The sequence below is a fragment of the Mus pahari genome, chromosome 22, assembly GCF_900095145.1.
Source record: "Mus pahari chromosome 22, PAHARI_EIJ_v1.1, whole genome shotgun sequence".
NCBI classification, from domain to species: Eukaryota; Metazoa; Chordata; class Mammalia; order Rodentia; family Muridae; genus Mus; species Mus pahari.
In genome coordinates this window covers 2,109,768-2,130,631 of record NC_034611.1, presented here as the reverse complement: position 1 = coordinate 2,130,631, position 20,864 = coordinate 2,109,768, and the positions used below count along the sequence as shown (strand labels likewise).

At 39.5% G+C, this 20,864-nt stretch overlaps 1 protein-coding gene and 1 pseudogene across 1 annotated transcript in view; one reads left to right on the top strand and one right to left on the bottom strand.

The window, feature by feature from the left end:
• The window catches only part of Kcnb2 (potassium voltage-gated channel subfamily B member 2), a 419,439-nt gene that overhangs the window by 373,761 nt on the left and 24,814 nt on the right, over positions 1-20,864 (top strand). The window lies entirely within an intron of this gene.
• LOC115062991 lies at positions 18,958-19,069 on the bottom strand (annotated as a pseudogene).

The following is a 20,864-nucleotide window of genomic DNA, read 5'->3' as shown; positions in this document are numbered from 1 at the left end:
CCTTACATATAGGAAGAGTCAGAGAAGAGTCTGGGTGGCAGGCCTGCAGAGAGATCTAATGCTGGTAGCTTTACGGATGGGAAGAGGTAGCCAAGACACTAGGAAAGGCAAGGGAATGGCTTGTGTTATAAAGCCTCTCAGAAAGCACAGCTTTGGCAAATTTAGTCCATAGAACACTAGGTCAAGAACTTTCAAACTGTGCAACAATTATATAACAAAGGTGTATTGTTCACTACACTGGTAGCAATTTGTTAAAGAAGCAACTGGAACCTAATGCAGCTGATAAAGCTTCCATTTTGTGGCATAATTATGGAAGGCCAAGACTATCAAGATGAATACAGCCACAGGCTTGGGGTCTCACGGAGAGGCAAATAGTCATCCATAAAGCTCTGATAGGCATCCTTCTGCAGAACAGAAAACAAAACAAAGATCTTTGGAACCAGCATCCATAGCCAGCAGCCTGCCTAAATTAGTACAGGAAACAGGGATATTTTTGATTGATTTCTGTATAAGTTTTAAAATATCTGGGCTAATGAATGTAGATGTTGATTAGGGATATATTTTGCTCCTAATTTTAAGGGTCTATATTTCATAACCATTTAAGTTGTCATTTACAGCTCATAAAATCTGAAGGACAAAATATACTTGCACTGTTACTTTTTCCAATTTCTTAAGTGAGTTTCTGTAAATCTCCATGGATCTTTGCAAAGAGCGATGTCAATGCTCACTCTGTACCCTGGCAGAGTTTTGGTCTGCTAAATGTTTTAGAGGAGAAAGTTAGCCTAGGATGTCTTCTTAAGTGGCTATTGATATTTAATAAGACATTTCAGCCAATATCTCTTCCACAAAGTCAACACTGCTCCATTTCTCTGTTGTGTAAGCCAGTTAAGGGAGGATACCAGTACCCGAATTCATCACACTGCTAATTACTGTGAGGTCAGCCTTTGTCACTCTCTGAATTTTCTCACTTATTGTACAACTGCAATGTGTGCTGCTCTTGACCTTCAAATCCAACTATGAGCTCAGTGTCTTTCATGATACCAACAGGACATGGTATTTCATGAGTCAGTAAATGATGGAAATATTTGAATTATAACAGAAATGGTAAGCAGTCAATTGGAATAATTATGACCAACCCCTTAGCTTTGATTTTGCCAGTTCAGATTTGGTTTTATGTACGATAGTTCATACATGCAAAACTTTTGTACCTATACATCATGTCAATGCAGATGTATGTACACTGCCAAGATTGTCCTAATATGTATAATTTGTTGGCATCAGATATCAAGTGATTGAATAGTAAATTACTAGTACAAATACACTGAATTCAAGGACCCAGAAAATATTTCAAAAGAAAGTAACCACATTTGAGAGTAGAAATTTCTTCCCATTGCACTTCCTCTCAATGATTGATTTTCATAATGCATCTTAACAGAAGGTGTCTATGTCAGGGTGTTGGCATTAGAAAGAAAAGGTCAAGATAGCAGTCAGTCAGAGAAACTCAAATTCTCAGCCTGATATAGAAATCAAGATCAGAAATATTCACTTCACTTTCATTATCAGTAGAGACTTACCCTTACTCAGCATTTTTTCATTGCTTCTGCTTGGTTGCATTTTTTTTCTGCACTACTAGAAAACTGGAAGAATTTCATAGGAAATATCAATTGTGGTTGTACATACAAGCTCACTGATATGTGTGACATAAATGGATGATCCAAATTCTAGACATTTCCAGACTTGTTTCTCATTACATTCTAGCAACAGAACTATTGCCTTGTTCCTTCCTATATAACAGAAACTACCTCTTATTAATTTCATGCAATTTCTTGGACTTATGGTGCAATTTCCAGGTGATATTTTCTGTGACTTTCATTCTATGAGTAACAGACAATTCATAATATTAATTATTATAATATTAATTAATCAAGTAAAACTAATGATCTAATCAAATATATGTGTTTCACACAGACAGTGATAATCAAAAATTATAATAGAGGTTGTAGATCCAGGATAGAACACTAGCCTATCATGCATCAGCCCTAGAATTTATGTCTCGAACCCCAGAATTTGCAAACAGAAAGGGGAGCATATTAAGTAAAACTTCCCGATCCTAACTTATCCAGTTTATCATGGTAGTAAGCAATTTATGAAGTTACCTGAACATCACATTTATGAGCCAACTTTTGCCAATAGGAAGATTTTTGACATATTATGATCCCATGCTGTCTTTGTTTTGCATATGTAATCACAGATCAAGCTAAATATTTACATGAAATTTATTTAAAATGAACATTGTGAGCCCAGTAAGTCAGCCATGAGAACCCTGAAGCTCCTAATAATTCACTGATTCTCTATCTGTCCCAAATTCATTCATTCACAGCTCTTCTCCCCAGCACTCCCCTTTCTTTGGAATGTCTTGATTTCAGCCTTGAACATTCTTTTGCTTAAAGAGGAAGTTTAAAATGGGTTCTAAAGATGAATGATCAACATAACATTCTGTTAGGAAAAAAATTCTCACACTGGTACTTGTTCCTCATTCACAACTTTGACTTCTTGGGTATGGCCTGTTCGCAGATATGGGAGGATTTTTTTTTTTTTATGGGACTGTCACAGAGCCAGTAGAAAGACAAAGACATTCTGGGCAGTTGTACAGCCTGTTTGCTCCAAAGTCATCACTTCTAATAGTGCCAGCCTTACGTGTATAGGGGGCTTCCCAAAAGCAGCAGTAGACCCCAACATCTAGCCTATCTGTCCTTCAATTTTATACTCCAAAGTCTGTTTTATTAAACGGGGATTAATTTTCTTGTGGAATTCATGAGGATTTTCATGTCTAGCAAAGACTCACAAATTTGGAAGGCAGGGAGTGATCTTCACCTCATGACAGCTGAGGTGTTTCCCAGTCTGTGACTACAGCTGAAACCTCCTTGCTATTGAGAGCTGACTACTCGCCTGTCTGGCACACTCAGCTTGGGCTGACATTATGGAAGCCAAGTCATTCACTAAACTATACCTACACAAGGCTCTTACCACAGCGAGCCAGAACGTCCCCTGCTCGTTCACTTCCCAGTGTTGCTGACCTTCCTAGAAATGTATATGAATAGATTGTTGATTCATGGGCTCATGAATATTGCTTCTCAGCCAACCTGAAAATTTTTAAATTCAGCAAATAGTAACTATTTTTGAACATTAACCATGGACCTAGTACTGGGCTAAAGCAATGCATTTCTGAAGGTATATTTTCCATATATCGGCTTATGACAAGCTTTTCTAGACACTTCAGTTGCAGAATTCTTCCATTCCTTTATCTGTTTTTGAACCTGGTTGGCCTGATTGAAGTGTGAGTGCTTCCTCCATGCTCATTTGTGCTCAACTTCAAGAGACAATGAAATATTGGTTACATATTAAGCAGGAATTTTTGTAGCCATCATTATTTGGGCCCTGTGTACTCCTCCAACATGGAAGCACTAGGTCAAAGGCTCAAATCTTTGAAGGACACAGGAAGAGCTGCAGGCCATAATGTGGCACTGATATTAGAGGTTCAATGTGAAGGGTAACAGACAACCCCAAAGCAACCACAACATCAGGCACATTTTAGCAAATGATTTTGTATTAGAGTTACAAAAGAGGACAGAGCACAGCCCTGGGAAAACCTGATACTTCAGAATCTGTCAGCCTAGCATTGTTTCTTTTTAACTAAAGCAAAACTATATGAATTCACATCTTTATCACCTTCTAAATAGTACAGCATAGCTTTCTTCAATACATCACTATTGTCACCTAATCAATGCTGAACAACCCACATTCATGATCTAAGATGGTAGGCTTTCATCTCTTTCTTTCTTAGAGCATTATTTTCATGAGTTTTTGGAGTTGATGGCATTAGCAGACAGTGCACGTACTTTCTTCTTTCACATAGTATTAGAATGAATCCCTGCTTAAGGACGCATTTTGTGTTTGGGCCATTTTATCTTTAAGGTAACTTACTAGAAGTAAATTTGCTGAGTCAAGGTATATGTACTTTGCTAGTTGCTGCCAAATTCCCTGTAGCTTTTTCAATTCATATCAGCAATCAAAGCTGAGTAATATATAAAGCAGGGCAAGGGTTTGATGGACTGCGGTGCTGGGTGCTGCTATCTCCTATCAAAGAGAAAACAGTCCTCAGTGAATCTAAAAGGATGCTGCTGTGAACTAGTATGAACTGTTGTGTTGTAGGGAGAGAGACACTTGCAGAAGAAGTAGACAAGAAACCAAGCACTAAGTAAGATAGGACCCTTCATCAGTGTGGAGGGTTCAGCCATGATGCTGGTCTTTGAGCTTCTGCCAGCATTACTCAACAGACTGGAGCAGTGGGCTATGGGCCATGAGTAGAACTGTTAAGACAGGAGTTGACATTGACCTATGTCAGAGGAGCATGGGCAAGAAAGCAATGAAGTTGAAGGTGGGTGAGACCGCGGCATTCCAGAGCTATATGTTAGAGATTGGACATGATCCACAATGGACACCAAAGGTCATGAAGCTAAGAAGAGTAAATAATAAAAGCTGTGAGACAGAAGAGCTTGAGAGGTCAGTGGTGGGTGTCATGGACTGGAGAATAAGGAGGCTGGGGAAAGTGGAGATTATGATAGGAGGGCAGATTTTTAGAAATTGAGATCTCAAACATGGCATATTGCCTGCCAAGATAAGAGAGCAAAGTTCTGAACTGATGAATTAGAAAACTGAACTTCATGAAGTTGAAAAGTATCAGGAATGTCCCCTGAGATTAGCATTGAAGGTAAAATACTTGATAAATGGAAAAAAATCTAGTGTTATTTAATGTTGGTAGATCCTGTTGTCCAATTTATAGCCAAAGTTCATAAAAATGTATATAAAAATCAGCGAAGTAAATAACCCAATTACTTCAAAAGAAGCTTTATGCAGTAGAGTTTTAGGAAATAAGCTTTCTTTGTTTGCTATAAGCTTTCTTTGTTTGCTATAGCAAAATACCTGAAGGGAATGCTTTACTTGTAAAAACACTTTTGTTTGGGGGTTGTAGGGAGATGGCTCACAGAAGCTAACAACTGTCTATAAACCCCAGTTCCACATAATCTGACAAGGTTCTGGCCTCTGAGGATTCAGTCACACTTGTAGGCAAAACAGTCATATCCATAAAATGAAAATAAATAAAATTTCCAAAAGATTTAAAATTTGTATTTATATCATAGCTCTGGAACTTCAAAATCATGGTGCCAGATCTTGCAGGGTCACCTTAGCTACACTACATCATGGTGGGTTATCTTATGACAGGAACATGTACATAAAGGAGTGTAGGAACAGGCAACGCAGTCTCAGGAGAACAATTAACTTACTCTGTGAAATGGATATAAATTCCTTCCCAGAATGACACCCCCAAAAATGTCCTTCGTTTCCTCTCAGACTCTTAAACATTTTATCCCACTCTCATCTTGCCACATCAGGGACCATAATCTAACACTCACTCCTTTAGAGGACAGATCATGTTCAATTTCTAAAATATGGCTTCTGAATGTTGTATGCATTTTGAACATTTAGTACAGTATGACTGACTTGTTCTATGATTTGGCCTGTGACTGCTGACTAGTGAAGAAATTCAATATGTTCCTGTCCCTCTGTCTTATGTTATATCCATCTGTGAGAGAATAATTCTCACCATGAGTAGAAACATCAGAAATGGGTTGTTCTGGTAACTTCTCCATTCACTTCTAACTTTAAAGTTCATGTTTCTGTAATTATGAAAAAATTTAATATTAACATGTATTCATTACACAAAGTTATGAATTTTTAAAAACTTTTTGGTTTACATTTTTTAAAAAGTTATTGTCTCAGGGTGGGGCATATGTGGAGGTTAGACAACCTGTGAAAGTTGATTCCCTCTTTCCACCACGTGGTCCCAGGGACTAAAAGATCTGTCATCCTGTTTAGTGGCAAATTCCTTTACCCTGAGCCATCTTGCTAGCCCATGTTATTCTGTGTCATGTCCTTGGCTTTGGATCTACACACATCGCCCTCTATTGTCTCCCGGTCCTTCACACTGGTCCCTTCCTCTCCCCACCTAAAGACTATGAAACTTAAGGACTACAGAAAATGTTGACTATATCCATCCATCTAGGCTAAAATGTTTTATTTAAAGTTGCTTTCAAAACTGAGCACAGTAGGACATGCCTACTGTCCCACCCTCCCCAACAGACTAAGCAGAGGATCACCAAGCTCAAGTTTTTGGCCAGCCTTAGAGCCTCTGAAGGTAAATGCTGAAACTCTTGGGATCACCTTTCAAATTACTTCCAGTTCATAGCAGTCATAGCTACATAGGATGGTGGTTGTTTCCCTTCTTTGAAAGCTTGCATGGTGCCTTCTGATACCAAGAAAGCTAATCATTAGGTCATTCAGGTCGTTCCAGTTCAAGATTCTCAGGGTCCTGAGTCTGAAGCACACAGCATCTTCAGCAACAGAAACTTGTCTTCTTCCTCTGGGGAAAACCAAGGGCAGAAGCAGTAGTCTGTGACATCTGTGTGGTCTGGTGAACCAACAACTCAAAGGAGAGTTTTTCATGCCTGGTACTGGAGGGTGGGGGGTTATTAGTTGATTTTTGGCTCTTGGAGGGAACCTTATCAACCCAAAATGAAAAAAGTTTATTTTTATATGTATATAATCACACACATAGAGAGACTTAAGTGTATTACAGTTCTGTTTAGATGAGTAGTTAGTAGTCTGGCTCCTTTTGACTTTTTCAGCCATCCTTAATCTTCCTTTACCCTTTTCTTCCTCCTTCTGCATTTATTTCCCTTGCAAGTAGTCTTCCCCATGGAAGACAACACCAAGTGATTATCCAAAACCATAAAGTCATCCCTGAAATGTGCATAAAAGTACCATTAGGCAGACTGAACAGGTTATATTTAGAAATGTACATGTACATACACAGAAATGTTTGTAAAACATGTACATGTATATGCATGTAAAAACAAGTAGTGATAAAAGGGACCGTGTCTTTGGGATGGTATGTAAGAGGGTTTGGAGGGAGGGAAGGGAATGTTTTAATTATGTTATAATTTCAAAAGTAAACAAAAAATTAAAACAATGAAAAAGGAGGGAACAAATGAACAAAAGGAAGGAAAGAAGGAAGGAAGGAAGGAAAGAAGGAAGGAAGGAAAGAAGGAAGGAAGGAAAGAAGGAAGGAAGAAAAAGGAAGAAAAGAAAGAGAGGCAGACTTGTGGGAAATTATGTCAGTTCTTTGACATAGAATAAGTTTTCAAATTATGAAATACTCCTAAATATTCAATGACCCCTAAATCTTTAAAAATATTATTTTTCCCAGGACTCATGAGTCCACCTGTAACTGTAGAACTATTGACAGTTGATGGACTCTGGGGAGGAAAGTTAGGGATTTTTTTAAGGGTATAGCCTTTAGCAGAATGATTATTTTTAGTGGATGGTCCTATACCTAGGAATATATGAGCAGCACAAATTAGCACTGGTGTATTGTTAAATTAAAAAAGAGAAGACAAGGAACACAAAATTGGGAAGGGGTGAGGAAGGGAGATGGATCTTGGCAGAATTAAAGAATATGATCAATACACACTGCATGTATGTATAAAATTCCCACAGAATTAATAAAATATTGAAAAGATGCTCTTCCCCAGAAAAGCTAGAATTCTGAAACACCAGGTATTCCAAATCTGGGTCAGATAAATAACACAAAAGTTTTTTCTCTTTGGCTACACTAAGCTTTGGAAAGAAAAGAAATATATTTCATTATTCAATGGAGGTATAATTTTATTTATCAAGGATTTAATTTTGTATAGTACATGGATGGATAAGACAACGGTTTTTATTTGATGAGACTATATGCCTGAAAGACAGATAAAAATCATTTGGAAATATAAACAAATAACTATAAGCCAAAAAACCAGGCTAACTCTCAGATGAATCATGTATGTTAAAAAGGAGACGTGGCTTATTTATAAAAGCAGTCTGAGGAGAACTGCATAATTAAAACATTTCTACTTATCATTTTAAACTTTTATACCAGCATTTTCCCATTATGCTATTTTTATCTAAATGATTTCCTTTGCATACATAAGATGGTCATGTCACCAGTTATTTTTGCAAGTTGATGTGTTTACAGGTTATTATTATTGAGACCTATAACTACTGTACTATTTTTAAGTGTTCACAGATAGTTTTAGATTCTTTGAAATTCAATTATCCAAAGTAGCAAACTTTCCATAAAAGATTAATTTCATTTCCTGTTTCTACTGCCCCCTGAAATGGTCTTAGACATTTTGAAATTGGACAAGAGGAAAAAACACAGGTCCAAACTAAATTAGTTTAGCTGGCTATCTTTATGTATCTTTGGTACTTAAAAAAAAATTATAGTAGTCCTCATCAATGCTACTATAGTACTTTGTATAAATTTATACTGGAAAATTTATCACTTTGTAGAATTTTTTTTATTTAACTGTTTTCCAAATCTAGGCTCTAGAGAGAAAAATCTTGTCTTATTCACTGATGTACCTTACATAGCCTATATGGGTAGACAGATGGGTGGGCAGGTAGGAGTAAGTGTGTGTGTGTGTGTGTGTGTGTGTGTGTGTGTGTGTGTGTGTGTGGAAGGATGGATGGATGGATGGATGAATGGATGAATAGATGATTGTGTGAGTAGACTGATGGATGGAAAAGTGATGTGGTAGTTTAAATTTTAAATGAGAATAGTTCCTATAGGTTCACATCTTGAGCCTCAGTTGATGTAACATTGAGAGGTGTGGCCTTGTTGGAGGAGATATGTCACTGGAGATGGGATTTTAGGTTTCAAAACCTGGTTCATTCCCAGTGTCTCCCTCTACCTTGTGCTTGTGGATCAGATGTGAGCTCTCAGTTACACTCCAGTACGCTGCCTGCCTGCCTGCCTAATGTTATAATCTCTACCATGATGGTCAGAGACTCTAATCCTTTGAAAATGTAAGACCCAAATCACCTCCTTCTTCTATAAGTTACCTTGGCCATTATGTCTTATCACAGCAATAGAAAAGTAACTAAGTCAAGTGAATAGACTGATGGATATGTCACAGCCATTCCTGAACTCTTCAACAAATCTGATAAGATCTGAAGAAGCAATCTTTATCCTCCTTTATCAAAAAAAAAAAAAAAAAAACAAAAACAGTTGGCAAATACTAACCTCACTTTCAATGGGCTTCTGATGACCTAATAGCCAAAGTATGTTACAGTTTCTCTCTTAGAAGCTAAGCTTGATTTCTGAAAAAGCAAAATAATTGAAATATAATTTAAAGCTGACAGCAGACTGATAAAGACCACATAGGCCACAGGAATAGCATTCTCAAGGTTTCTCACTTGTCCTCCACTTTCTCCTGTCACCTCTATCCACCGCCCACAGAGTCACACTGTTCTCTATTCCATGTTGGCCATTCTGCTGGAACTTAAGGAAAAGCAGTTGAATTGCAGAAACTTTAAACAAAGACACCAGCAGCACCTCAAACCTCTCAGAACCTTGTGGAACCTTCCGTGTGCTAAGATTTAAGAAGAATTAGAAAACTACATGAGTTGAATGGCGGGGGAGCACTTGATAGGAAAGAAAGGTTACAGCAAAACAGAACCAGAGGCCTAGTCACAACAACCTGTCCTCGGCTACGGACGTTGCTCTGTTTTATTTATAGTGTGAGGATCAAACTCAGGTCCTCAGATATGCTCACTAAGCCCTACTACTTGACTTCACCCCAGCTCAGGTATTGGTTTCTAATCAGCTGTGGATACAAGTCCTGAGAGTACACTTAGGGTCCACTGAAAAGAGAGTATCTCAACTGTTTGCATATGTGACATAGGCCTGCTTCTGGTAAAAAATAAAATAAAATTTAAAAAAGCCATCATCTCACAAATACTGAATCCCGTCCAAAAGCCCAACGTTAACCATAGACTTACTGGAAGGGTTGGGAAGATGGTAGTTAGACCTTACTTACAATCCATGAAGCACCGTGAGCTTACTTGAAGCTGCCAGAACATCAGGAATTAATATGAGATATCTGGGGTACACATCAGGAGACATGGGGAATGCAGACTCCCACAAGCCTAACCCATAGGAGTTCTTCCTGAGCATGACTTTTCTCCACTCCATCTGAAGCAGGTCACTATTTAACTCATCCTCACCCTTCTGGTGAGTTGTCAAGCCACCCTGGAGCTTCCATGTATGTCCTGCATATTGGCATACCTGTCTGCAGCTATGGAAGAACAAATGAGAAGACAGAAAAACAAAGCAAGGACCTAGCATGCCTCCTTTGCTCATTCTTCTCTGCTACAAAAAGTCAAGTCTGGTATCTTAATACCTAAAACCCTTCATTGTTTTTCATGTGAATTTCCTGTTTTTATTTCCCTATTGAGCTTCTGATCCTAGTTGGCTTCAGAAACCTTTCCAAGAAGTCCCAATCATCATTAGTCCTAAAATGGTCTAATTAATAAACAAGAGCATCAATAATTTAGGAAAACCATTTCTTACCACTTTTTTTTTATACTCAGAATGTTTAATAGTTTCAAAGATACTTTAACTATACCATGAAAGAAATCTACTAGGATGGTTTTAGGAAAAAATCATTTTCTCTCTTAGAGTAGAAGTTAGTTTGCAAATTAATGAGATGGAGCCAAAATAGAGAACTGCATTCTAAGGGAGTGACTCACAATGTTTTGACTTTCTAAAATATAACTTTCCTGACAGCAGACTGCCTCATCATTTGATTGCTTTCTAATGAATGTTAAGTTCTGTCACACTTCTGCCACCAGAGCTACCCATTGTGACCTCATATTACCTGTCCTTGAACAATGCATGGGGCAATTATGACTGAGAGTCTATGATTACAAGGATATATTTTCTATATTCTACCCAAAGATACAGTACCATCAGTGCCAACATAAGAATGTTGCCATTAATAGCAGACAAGCAAATCAATGTTTGTTTGCTTAGAAGTAAAAATAGCTGCTTGCTGATAAGTATGTGTTCTTTGTTCCTTTTATTTACAAAGAATTAACCAACCATGAAGTATCCTTGATAAATTAAACCAAAGTACAGTCTTCAAAAACAACTTAAAAGTACATCTTCTAAAGCTGTAGACTGCATAGGAGAGAATGTGCACCGAGCAAATAAAGTCAATCTAAGGCTATAGACTGCCTCACTGCGCAGACATGGCTTAGCACCCTTGTCTGAAGTCACGTGCAGTCTAGATCCCGACCTCAAAGCACACTGAGAGATATTTAGATTCTTTCATCCCCCCCACCCCTCACAAAAAGATTAAAGCTTTGTGTAGAGGCTTCTAAGTCAGATTATACCAGAGGAATGTGCCCGAGCATCAGCATCTCCATCTTTCTCTGTGTGTCACTGTCATTAGGAATTTAGATTGAGAGGAGCCTGAAGGAGGACTTTCCAACGTCTGTGAACCTAGTGGACAATGTAAATATCTAACGTAACATGTAGAATGTGTAGAATAAGGTTAAAGCCTTAGGCAATCAGCTCTTACTGTGAGTTTCAGTTCCTTTGTCCCCTTATTTGATATGAGGAAGTCAAGTCCCCTTCTGAGCGTCCTAGGACACTGTCTGTCGGACCTCTCATCTAAGACAAGTTCTACACTAAATTTCTCCTTTTAAGTATTTGCCATGGCATTTTTGTTTCATTCAGTGAGGATTTTGGAAGCACTGTTTTGTTCCTGTCTAGTTCTGTCATTTCTGTTCCTTGCAACACCATGTTTTCAGAGAAGCGTCCCTGACCCTCAAGTCCATGACAGCCATCTTCGTGGTACTAAGTCTCAATATTTCCTTCACAGATCTGATTTAACTGTAAATAAATTCACTTATTGATTATTTGATTAATGCTTGTCTCCAGAAATTGAGAACAGGAATCATGTCTAAATTTGTTCAGCAATTTATTCCAATGTCTGGCACTCAGTACCACTCTGTCAGTTGGTGGATTGGTTAGGGAATGATGAATGGATGGATGGAGCAACCGCAAGCTCATGGTGTGCTACAGCAAAATGAGCGTGACTAGGCTTAGAAGGCAAGTGAGGCTAGAAAGATGAGATTGGGGCAGAATTATAAACAGCCTCTCAGAAGCATTGCTACATGCCTTGTAAACAAGAAGTTATGAAAGGTCAAACCCACAATGACCAGGTTAAGAACTTAGGAGGTTCATGGAGGCTGAAGGATGAAGAGAGGCCTAGGAAAGAAAGAGGCAAAGGTAAGAAGAAAGGTGTTGCTGTGGCCAAAGTCAGAAGTGGTGAAATTCATACAAACACAGCAGCTGCAGAACAGCGGGGCTAGTGCTGAGTCACATAACTTCAGACAGGCCTGCCGCTTCTAAGAGAATCAACAAAGGTTGGGAGGAACACCCTTTAAAGGATGCTGCCACCCCTCTGACCTAGTAGACCCATCAACAAAAATATCCTCAACACAGGGGCTGATCTTAACCATCTTATACCTATGGTAGTATAAGAATAGGACAAAAGTCACTATTTTTCTTCCTGGTTATTTTTCGAATTGTCTCAAGAAGTTTAAAACTTCAGGTTTAGTCAGACAGCCAACCGATATTTGTCAAACACTGCTCACATTCCAAAGATTTTCAATATACATACATACATACATACATACATACATACATACATACATACATACTGTGGATAGGCCACTATCATTACAAAACTTAGAAACAAGCAGCAGAGCCACAGAAGAGCCATCAGTTTAGCAGATGATCTGATGGGAGAAACAAGGAGAAACATTGAAGCTGCACTCAACCTGGTCTCAGGGCAGGACCAGAGGACATGTGATCTAATTGCAGCCCAGATGTATGCCAGTGGGGTGAGAAAGAGAAGGAACATTACCAGGTGTAGGACCAACATGCACATAGAGTCACAGACAAAAGAGAACATCACAACTGATAGGATGATGGCATTGTCTATTTCATAAGCTATTGGGTGATATAATGTTGAGAAGCACAGAGTCTAAGTCTATCACTACTGATAGTGGCAGCAACTCTCTTAGAAATGCAGATTTGAGAACCACCTGTGTCTACATGGTAATAGGGAACCACTGACAGGACTGGAAGAATAAAAAAGAACCGCTAGCAGTGATTGGCAAACACTGGGGGAGGGGGAGGGGGAGAATCAGCTGCAGGGGTGTGGCAGGCATGAAGGAAATAAAGAGCAGGCATTTCAGCCTCGCATTGGAGGAAGTGAGTGACATCAAGATGAGGAAGTGGTACATAAAAGAAACTTCTATCAAGCACCTGAGAAGGGATTGTAAGGACCCATTGCAGTCTGGGTTAAGTCAAGATCAGGGAGAACCCCAAGACAAGTGTTTTTATAGATGGGTAGGAACAAAAGCAAAATTACAGCAGCTGAAAAGAATCTACAAATATGGATAGTTTGTTTATATGCAAGTGTATTTATTAAAAATAATCCAGATCAGCAGTATAAGAACAAATGTATTCTGACTTGCAGTAATGAGATTCTACCTCTGTGCTGTTGTTCAGCATGTGATAGAAAAAACCTTCAGGATCTAGCTTTGGATGCCCCATTCTAATTTTTTATCATGCACTGTCAGACACTGGCAAAGGAAAGAGAAAGTAATAATTCTAAAGTCATTTCTACTGAGGAGACTTCCTCTATAGAATATACCATCCAAGCATAATGTTTTTTCTTTTATCAAGGAGTTTTTGAAAAAGACATTAAACTCAATATAACATCAGTAGCAATTTTCTGCATTGCCTGTGTATCCAATTGGAGAATTTATTTTATTTCTTAAACATTAAAAGGTCTCTCTGGAGCAGAAATTCCAATGACAGACTACATCTCTAGGCTCCACTCGAGAGTCTTCTCAATGACTTTTGGAGACTTGAGAGCAGCTTTGCATCCCCTTCATTTATAGGGAACACAGACAGATTTGAAATTGGCACCTGTCCTTGTGTGAACATTCAATTCATCTGTGTTAGGATCTTTATTTACCCTCAGGCTAAAAAGCTTTATTCCAACTAAACTCACAACTGAGGTGAAACACACACACACACACACACACACACACACACACACACCACACTAATCTTTTACTTGAAAATGACATTGAACAGATTAATAAACCAAGGTACCAAGTGATTTGCTTTTATAATGATTTATTTATTTACTTACCTACTTATTTATTTTGGTAGGAAGAGGTACACATGCCACGGTATATGTGTAGAGGTCAGAAGACAACTTATAGAAGTTGGTTCTCAACTCCATCATTTAGACCTACAGAATCAAACTCGGGTCATCAGACTTCATAGCAAGCACTTTTTCCTAGCCGTGATTAAAGAAGTCTACTATAGCATTGACCAAAATATACCACAGCCCAAACCGAGTACTCTGCCTGTCAATCAGGGTGTCCCTCCCCCCAGCACCTGGCACCCAAACACTGAGCATCAGCTCTTGGCTGGCTCGAACTGTGTGCTTCCTTGGTACAAGTTTGAGTGTGAGTATAAGGAGCCATCTGGAAGAGGCTAAGACTGGCAGATGACTTTCCTGGAGGTGGCTAACTGTTTCTGCATGGCCTACAATGGGAGAGATCTGAGAGGCAAGGTCCCAGGAGACTTCACCTCAGGATTGCTTCTTGCAGTTGATCACTATTACATAGTCTAATGATTCCTGGACATCAGCCCATCCTATTGGGCAGATTTCCTACAAATCAATGTAAAAATGAACTCCCATGAATTAATGCTATTTAGATGAATTAGTGATTTTATAGGATTCCTGATTTGATTTAAATAATACTATGAAGTTTTAAGGGATGGTTGTAGGGTGTTTTGCCAGAAATATATAATAAAGTTAGACTCAAGAATAGAATGTGTCCATTCCTCATAAAATCTTAAGTAAAGGCTGCATAATAAGAAATACAATGAGCTTTCACAATTACACTAAAAAGAGAAATATGCTTGGGACAAATTTGTGATCCAGGAAAACCATTCATTATAGGTCAGATCCAAGAAAGAAGCCACAGGTGTGCACTGTGATCAAACAAGGCTTATATATGTATATGTCTGTTTGTCTATATATGTGTATGTAGGCATATGTGTGTTCATGTAAGTATACACAAACACTTGAAGAGTTGATGAGCTAGGTAGTCAGGTCCAACCAGAGTGTGTGTGTGTGTGTGTGTGTGTGTGTGTGTGTGTGTGTGTGTACCTACTGCCTGTGTAAAAGATTTTAATTCTTTTCTCTCTGCTTTACAAATAGTTAACAATTTCCAAGCCTCTTACTTGGCCAGTGAGAGGTCCTTGAATCAGAGAGGAAAGAATCCAGTGCTTACTAAAGCACAAATAATAAGATTATAAGACCAGGGATCCCAGGTATCACTTTTTAGCCTTTGTCCGACTCCATGTCCTGTCCAGCACTGTTCCCCTAAAAGATGAGCATCACTAAGCCATTCCTGATTTAACAGGGCTACCTGAGGAGTCAGACAGGCAGAGTTCAGCATCTCTCTGGGAATATCAGAAGTATCAACTGACGTGTAGTAGTGAGAATACATGGAACATGTTCATTAACGAAGCACTGGGTGTGGCGATGAGTCATTTGTCCTTTTGCTTCCTTGCTGTTGGCTGCAATTAATGATGATACCCACCTAAAAGTATTTTTAAGAGATTGACGTGAGCTAATGCATGTGTATTTGTCACTACTAATTCTCTCTTTTTAACTATTTTATACATTAATCAAACTATTTGGAACATAAGGATGACTCTTGGGTCATGTAGTAAAACACTGTGTGTACTTTCATGCTTAGTTGTGTTTTAACAGAGACTGATTTTATTTTCCTCATTCCTGAAGTTAAGTTTCTAACAACTGTAGTCTGTAACCCAACTCCATGTTGAAGGCATTTCTTGAGTTGTACTGTGTGGAAAACCTCCTTGGGAGTGCAGGAGATGGCAGCTGGCTCTCCCCTTAAGAAATTACACAGGCCAGGCAAAATCACTCAGTCAGGGGAAAAATCCATGAGGCAATTTTATTACTCCTTTGTGAGACAAGTTGTAAAGGAGGCATGCACCTGAATTTTGCAGCAACTATCCATTGCCTTGATTCATTTGTGTCAAAAGTGGTAACAGGAAGGGGCTCTATCCTACATGTACAAACAATGTCTATCATATATAACCCACACACACCATGAGGTGTTCAGAGTCCCTGAACTCATATGATGTTTAATATCTACAGATTTGTCACAGAATAATAGCATTATCATCATTATCCTTCTGTGTATGAGGAAACTGGCACACAGGTTGAGGATGCTGCTCAAAGACAAGCAAACAAAATGAAAGGCAGAGTTCAAATATGAACACAGTTAGTCTAGAGCCCAAGGCCACATAGCTTGCTGTTATCAATACCAGCTCTTAAAGATTCATGCTTTAGACGAATACCTATGTAGCCTAACCCATAGCTCCATTTTATCAGAGAGGAAACAACTGTTTCGGAGGAAGATTCTGGCCTTCTGAACGGGCTGCATGCCTACTCTGTATTTATTGCTGTTTTTCTCGGAAATGCACCATTTTATCTAACAGAGATAAAGCTTAGCAACCGGGCTAATTTAAGTACCAAAGAATGAAAAGGGAGTTTATCTTGAAAACACCCTCCAACATTTTCAGCAACCGGCAATGTGAAGCGAGGCCAAATTCAGAGTCAAAATGAGTATAAATAAAGAGAAGTTGTTTATATCTTCTCTCCAAAGTATAGGATTTCTAAAGAAAACATGCCTTTTATGTAACATGTAGGTCCAGGAGAAACCTGGTTGTGTTTGGGCCAGAGCATGATGGCACAGAGACACCTACTGGTGAGAACAAGTCTTGTGTCATAGATGAATCAATTTGTTTCCAGAATGCAATTTCTCATTAATATTTCAAACTGTTGGCTGGAGCTCGTATAATGGTAAGGTCTAGAACCTTTCTCACAGGAAACTGTACTTTAAAAACATCTGGTACACCCAACTATTCATTTCCAAACTCAAGCACAGACAGCTGTTAGGATCCTGTTCTGCTTTCAGACTGGTACAATATCCCTGGAAACCACCATTCCACCCTTTTAAGGCAACAGCACTGAATGAATTCCTGAATTCAAAGGACACCCGAGACAAAGCGCTACAAGCATTCACATCTTAGAATCCAGGACATTACAGGTGGCTCAAGACACAAACCTCTCATCAATCTGTAAGTCCCGGGATTCGAACCTATCCATTTCAGACCCGTGGTTGGATGCTATTTCTCCTAGAAAGCTGAGATGCTACCTTGATTCTCCAGAGACATCTCCTCCCACCCAGACTTTCAGGAGTGTATAACATTTGAGGTCTTGCCATTCCCATCGCAACAGGTGGCATTGTGCTGCAAAAACTGTGCTTTGCTGATATTTGTCTTTTAAGAAAAATTCAGAAAGGCAAAGTGAAAAAAGGACATGCCCTAGTTTTTTCAGGTTGCTAGAACAAGGTACTGTACACTGGGTGGCTTATAAACAATGGAAATTTATTTCCCACACTTATGAAGGAAGCCAAGGACAAGATGAAGGCATGAGCAGCCTGTGTCTGGCGCAGTCCTATTTCCTGGTTCACAGTTATCTTTTCCCTATGTCGTTACTTAAAGTTTCTCTCATCTCTTCTATTACATCCTGCCCAATGGGGCCCCACTCTTAGCAGCCAATCCTTCCAAAGAATCGTCCTTCAAATACCATCACCTTGGCTGTCAAAATTTGAACATACAATTTTTTTGAATTATTAGCATATGTTCATAACCAGGGCTCATTATTACAATTTATGAACATATATCATGTAGTTTGTTTATATCTACCTCCTCCCCTAACAAAGTGGAATTTTTGAGGAATGCAAACATTCATACTAGAGCAAGATGGAAGAAAATGAAGTTTAGGGAAAGGCATTTTTTTTTTTTTTGCAGAGGTAACCATATTATTTTTTCTTTTGACTCCTCCTGGGTATCCTGTTGATACCCTGTGTCATGGAGATACTCTAGTTTTGGATCTGTAGGACCAGCCCCTTTATGCACTGCAGAAGTTCATTGATGGGATAAATGTTGGACTGGGCCAATTCTAAGCCCTGGAACTGGGCTTGAGAGGTATCTGAGCTGGTGACCACACTTTGCTAGCTCTCCTGCTCTCACGCCCTCAGAGCTGGTTCTCCCACAACTCCCAAATCCAGGGCCAGCTCTACAGTGCTGCCCAGGCGAGGTACAGCTGGCTAGGAAGAGGATCAATTCCTCTGCTCTCATGCTGCCGGGCCAGCTCTCCCACAATGCCCAGGTGAGGGGTAGGGCCAGTTCCTCACAGTCTTCAAATATCATCAACACGTCCCAAACTAGGGATGTCTGCCTAACCTTTGAAGGTAACAGACCCCTGCTGTTGTTGGTCATTTACCCAGATGGAGCCCTGGATAGCAGTCACCAGCTACTCAGATCAAGCTATTCCTCACTATCCTCAAGTCTCCAGTTCTGCCCGTCTTCATTGTGTCCACACCCGTCTGTCTCTCTTTCTTTTCCATTTCTCCACCACTTACTTGCTCCTCTTAGTGGCACCTGGGGTCTCCGAGTGTCTGCGGTCATTCTAGGAGTGGTCTCAGGAGTGCAAGTGGGCAAGGTTCATCTCCAACGTGGTCTGCCCCCGCCCAAGCCTGTGCAGCACCCAAGTGGTGGTCATTCAGGCTAGCTCCATCTCCGGATCCCATAGCACTAGTCTGGTAGTCATCTCAGCACTGTTCCTAACCTGAGCATGCCTGAGTAGTCTTGCAAGAGTTGTCTGTCTCGGACTCACTCTTATCCTGGGTTCATCCTGGGAGCCCATCCCAGCCTGAATGGTGCCAGACTTGTGGTTATCTCAGGCTAATTCCCTGTCTAAGGCCCCTGGTGTCTAACTGGTAATCATCTGAGGCTCAATATTTTCAGAGAATGCTAGGCTACTCATCATTCAGATGTTCAGAGGCCACAACACTAAGCTTAGATATAGCTTCTTTCCTCTCTGCCACCTACTGATGCACAGCAACCATACCTAAAGGCAGTAAAGGTAGCATTTTTAATAGAAATGTGTAGAGGGTAGTCTGGAGCTTCCATGTATTTGAATGATAATTCTGTATCCCAAGACCTAGTGGCCCCAAGGCAGTGAATTCTCACGTACACCAGCATCTTTGTGTAAACCTTGCCCCCTTCCCAAGTTATCTTTGATTGGTGGGCAGATCATTGGTTCCTGGGCTTGGGGTCTCAGGTAGAGACCACAAGAAGAGCGAGGAGGAAGAAGAAGGAAGTTGACATGAGGTAGGAGGATCATGAGCACATGGCCATAGGGCTGGCCTGATGGAGTAGGAACGGCCCAGTCAGAACAGGCCCAAGTCTTATCTCAGGCATCACCACCATGAAGCAGAGAAAATAGCATAGAAGGCTAACATCTGCCCAGCTGTGGTGCTCTAAAGCTTGTTATAGATCTAAAGGTTTCTGTGTTTGTTTTTTTTTAATCTGGGAACAATATGGTCATAAGTACAGTAGAAGCTCCTTAATAGGTATTTTAAAATAACAAGGGTGTGTAGCAATCCCCAAAACAATAAAAACCACAACAGACAGAAAAGCTAGGAACAGGCCAGAGAGATGATTCAGCACTTAAAGGTGCTTGTTTTGTAAGCTTGTCAACCCGGGTCAACTTACAACCACAACCTGTAGTTAGCCTCTGGACTTAAAACATCCCAGCCTTCCAACAGTCATTGAATTCTAATCATTTAAACCAGAAACCAAAAATCATTTAAACCAAAGAAAGTTCAGTATAAAGTGCAGTTCTGATCATACCTGAATTCCATCCGCACATGAACATGGAGAGATGGGACTCCACCAAGGTATCCTCTGACTTCCATGCACACACGCACACGCGCACATGCGCACACGCACACACACACACACACACACACACTCATACATTTTAAAGCAGGGGGGATTCATAGCAATTGAATGACAACATCATGGGCTTCTTTTTTCAACTTTATGTTAGTCTAGAGAGACTGGCAGTTGTGTGAGTGAACACATCACGGAAGAGACTGGATGCAGGGATGCAGAACCAAACACTATATGGAGATCATGAGATCCATGAGAGCTTAGCAATTCCAGAAACGTAGTGTAAAGGAAAAATAATTTGTTTATGGGTTGATTTTACATCAACCTCACATGCATTTATATAAGGCTGGTTAAATTCAAGATTGTTACTTACAAAAAAAAAAAAGAAGTTGTGAGGCATAAAGCCCACAGTAAATTATTAAGCTGAGAAGGGGAAAATTCCTTGTGATACTTTTTTGATTACTAAAATTGAGAAATCATTAACTATTCAGCATATGAGTAAATAAAAAAAATAATAAATTAACAAAATAAACTCATCTATGGTTAAGCGAAACCAGGAATCAAAAGGTTGAATTTAGTACCAAATATATCCTCAGCAGAGTGAGAGAGAATAAATACTATAATCAGCTGACTAAAAGCAGTCATTAATATGTAAGATATCACCCTTATTGTAATACTCTCAGAAAAAGAAAGCCAAAGTGAGGCGATAGAAGTGCGAGGGAGTTGATTTGTGCTGTACTCAAATGCACAGATGGTCATTTTGTTGAAACGAACAATTTCCAGAGTTAAAGACTTGAAATCTAGTTAATAGATTGACTGTTTTGAATGTTCTTATTTGACCATTGTTTGTCACATTAAAAAAAAAAGCAAGTGTTTAGGTTTCTATACAACAGAAATTTTTACTTTCCCAATGAGATCCAAATGGGAAGACAAAGGGAAGGGAAGGGAAGGGAAGGGAAGGGAAGGGAAGGGAAGGGAG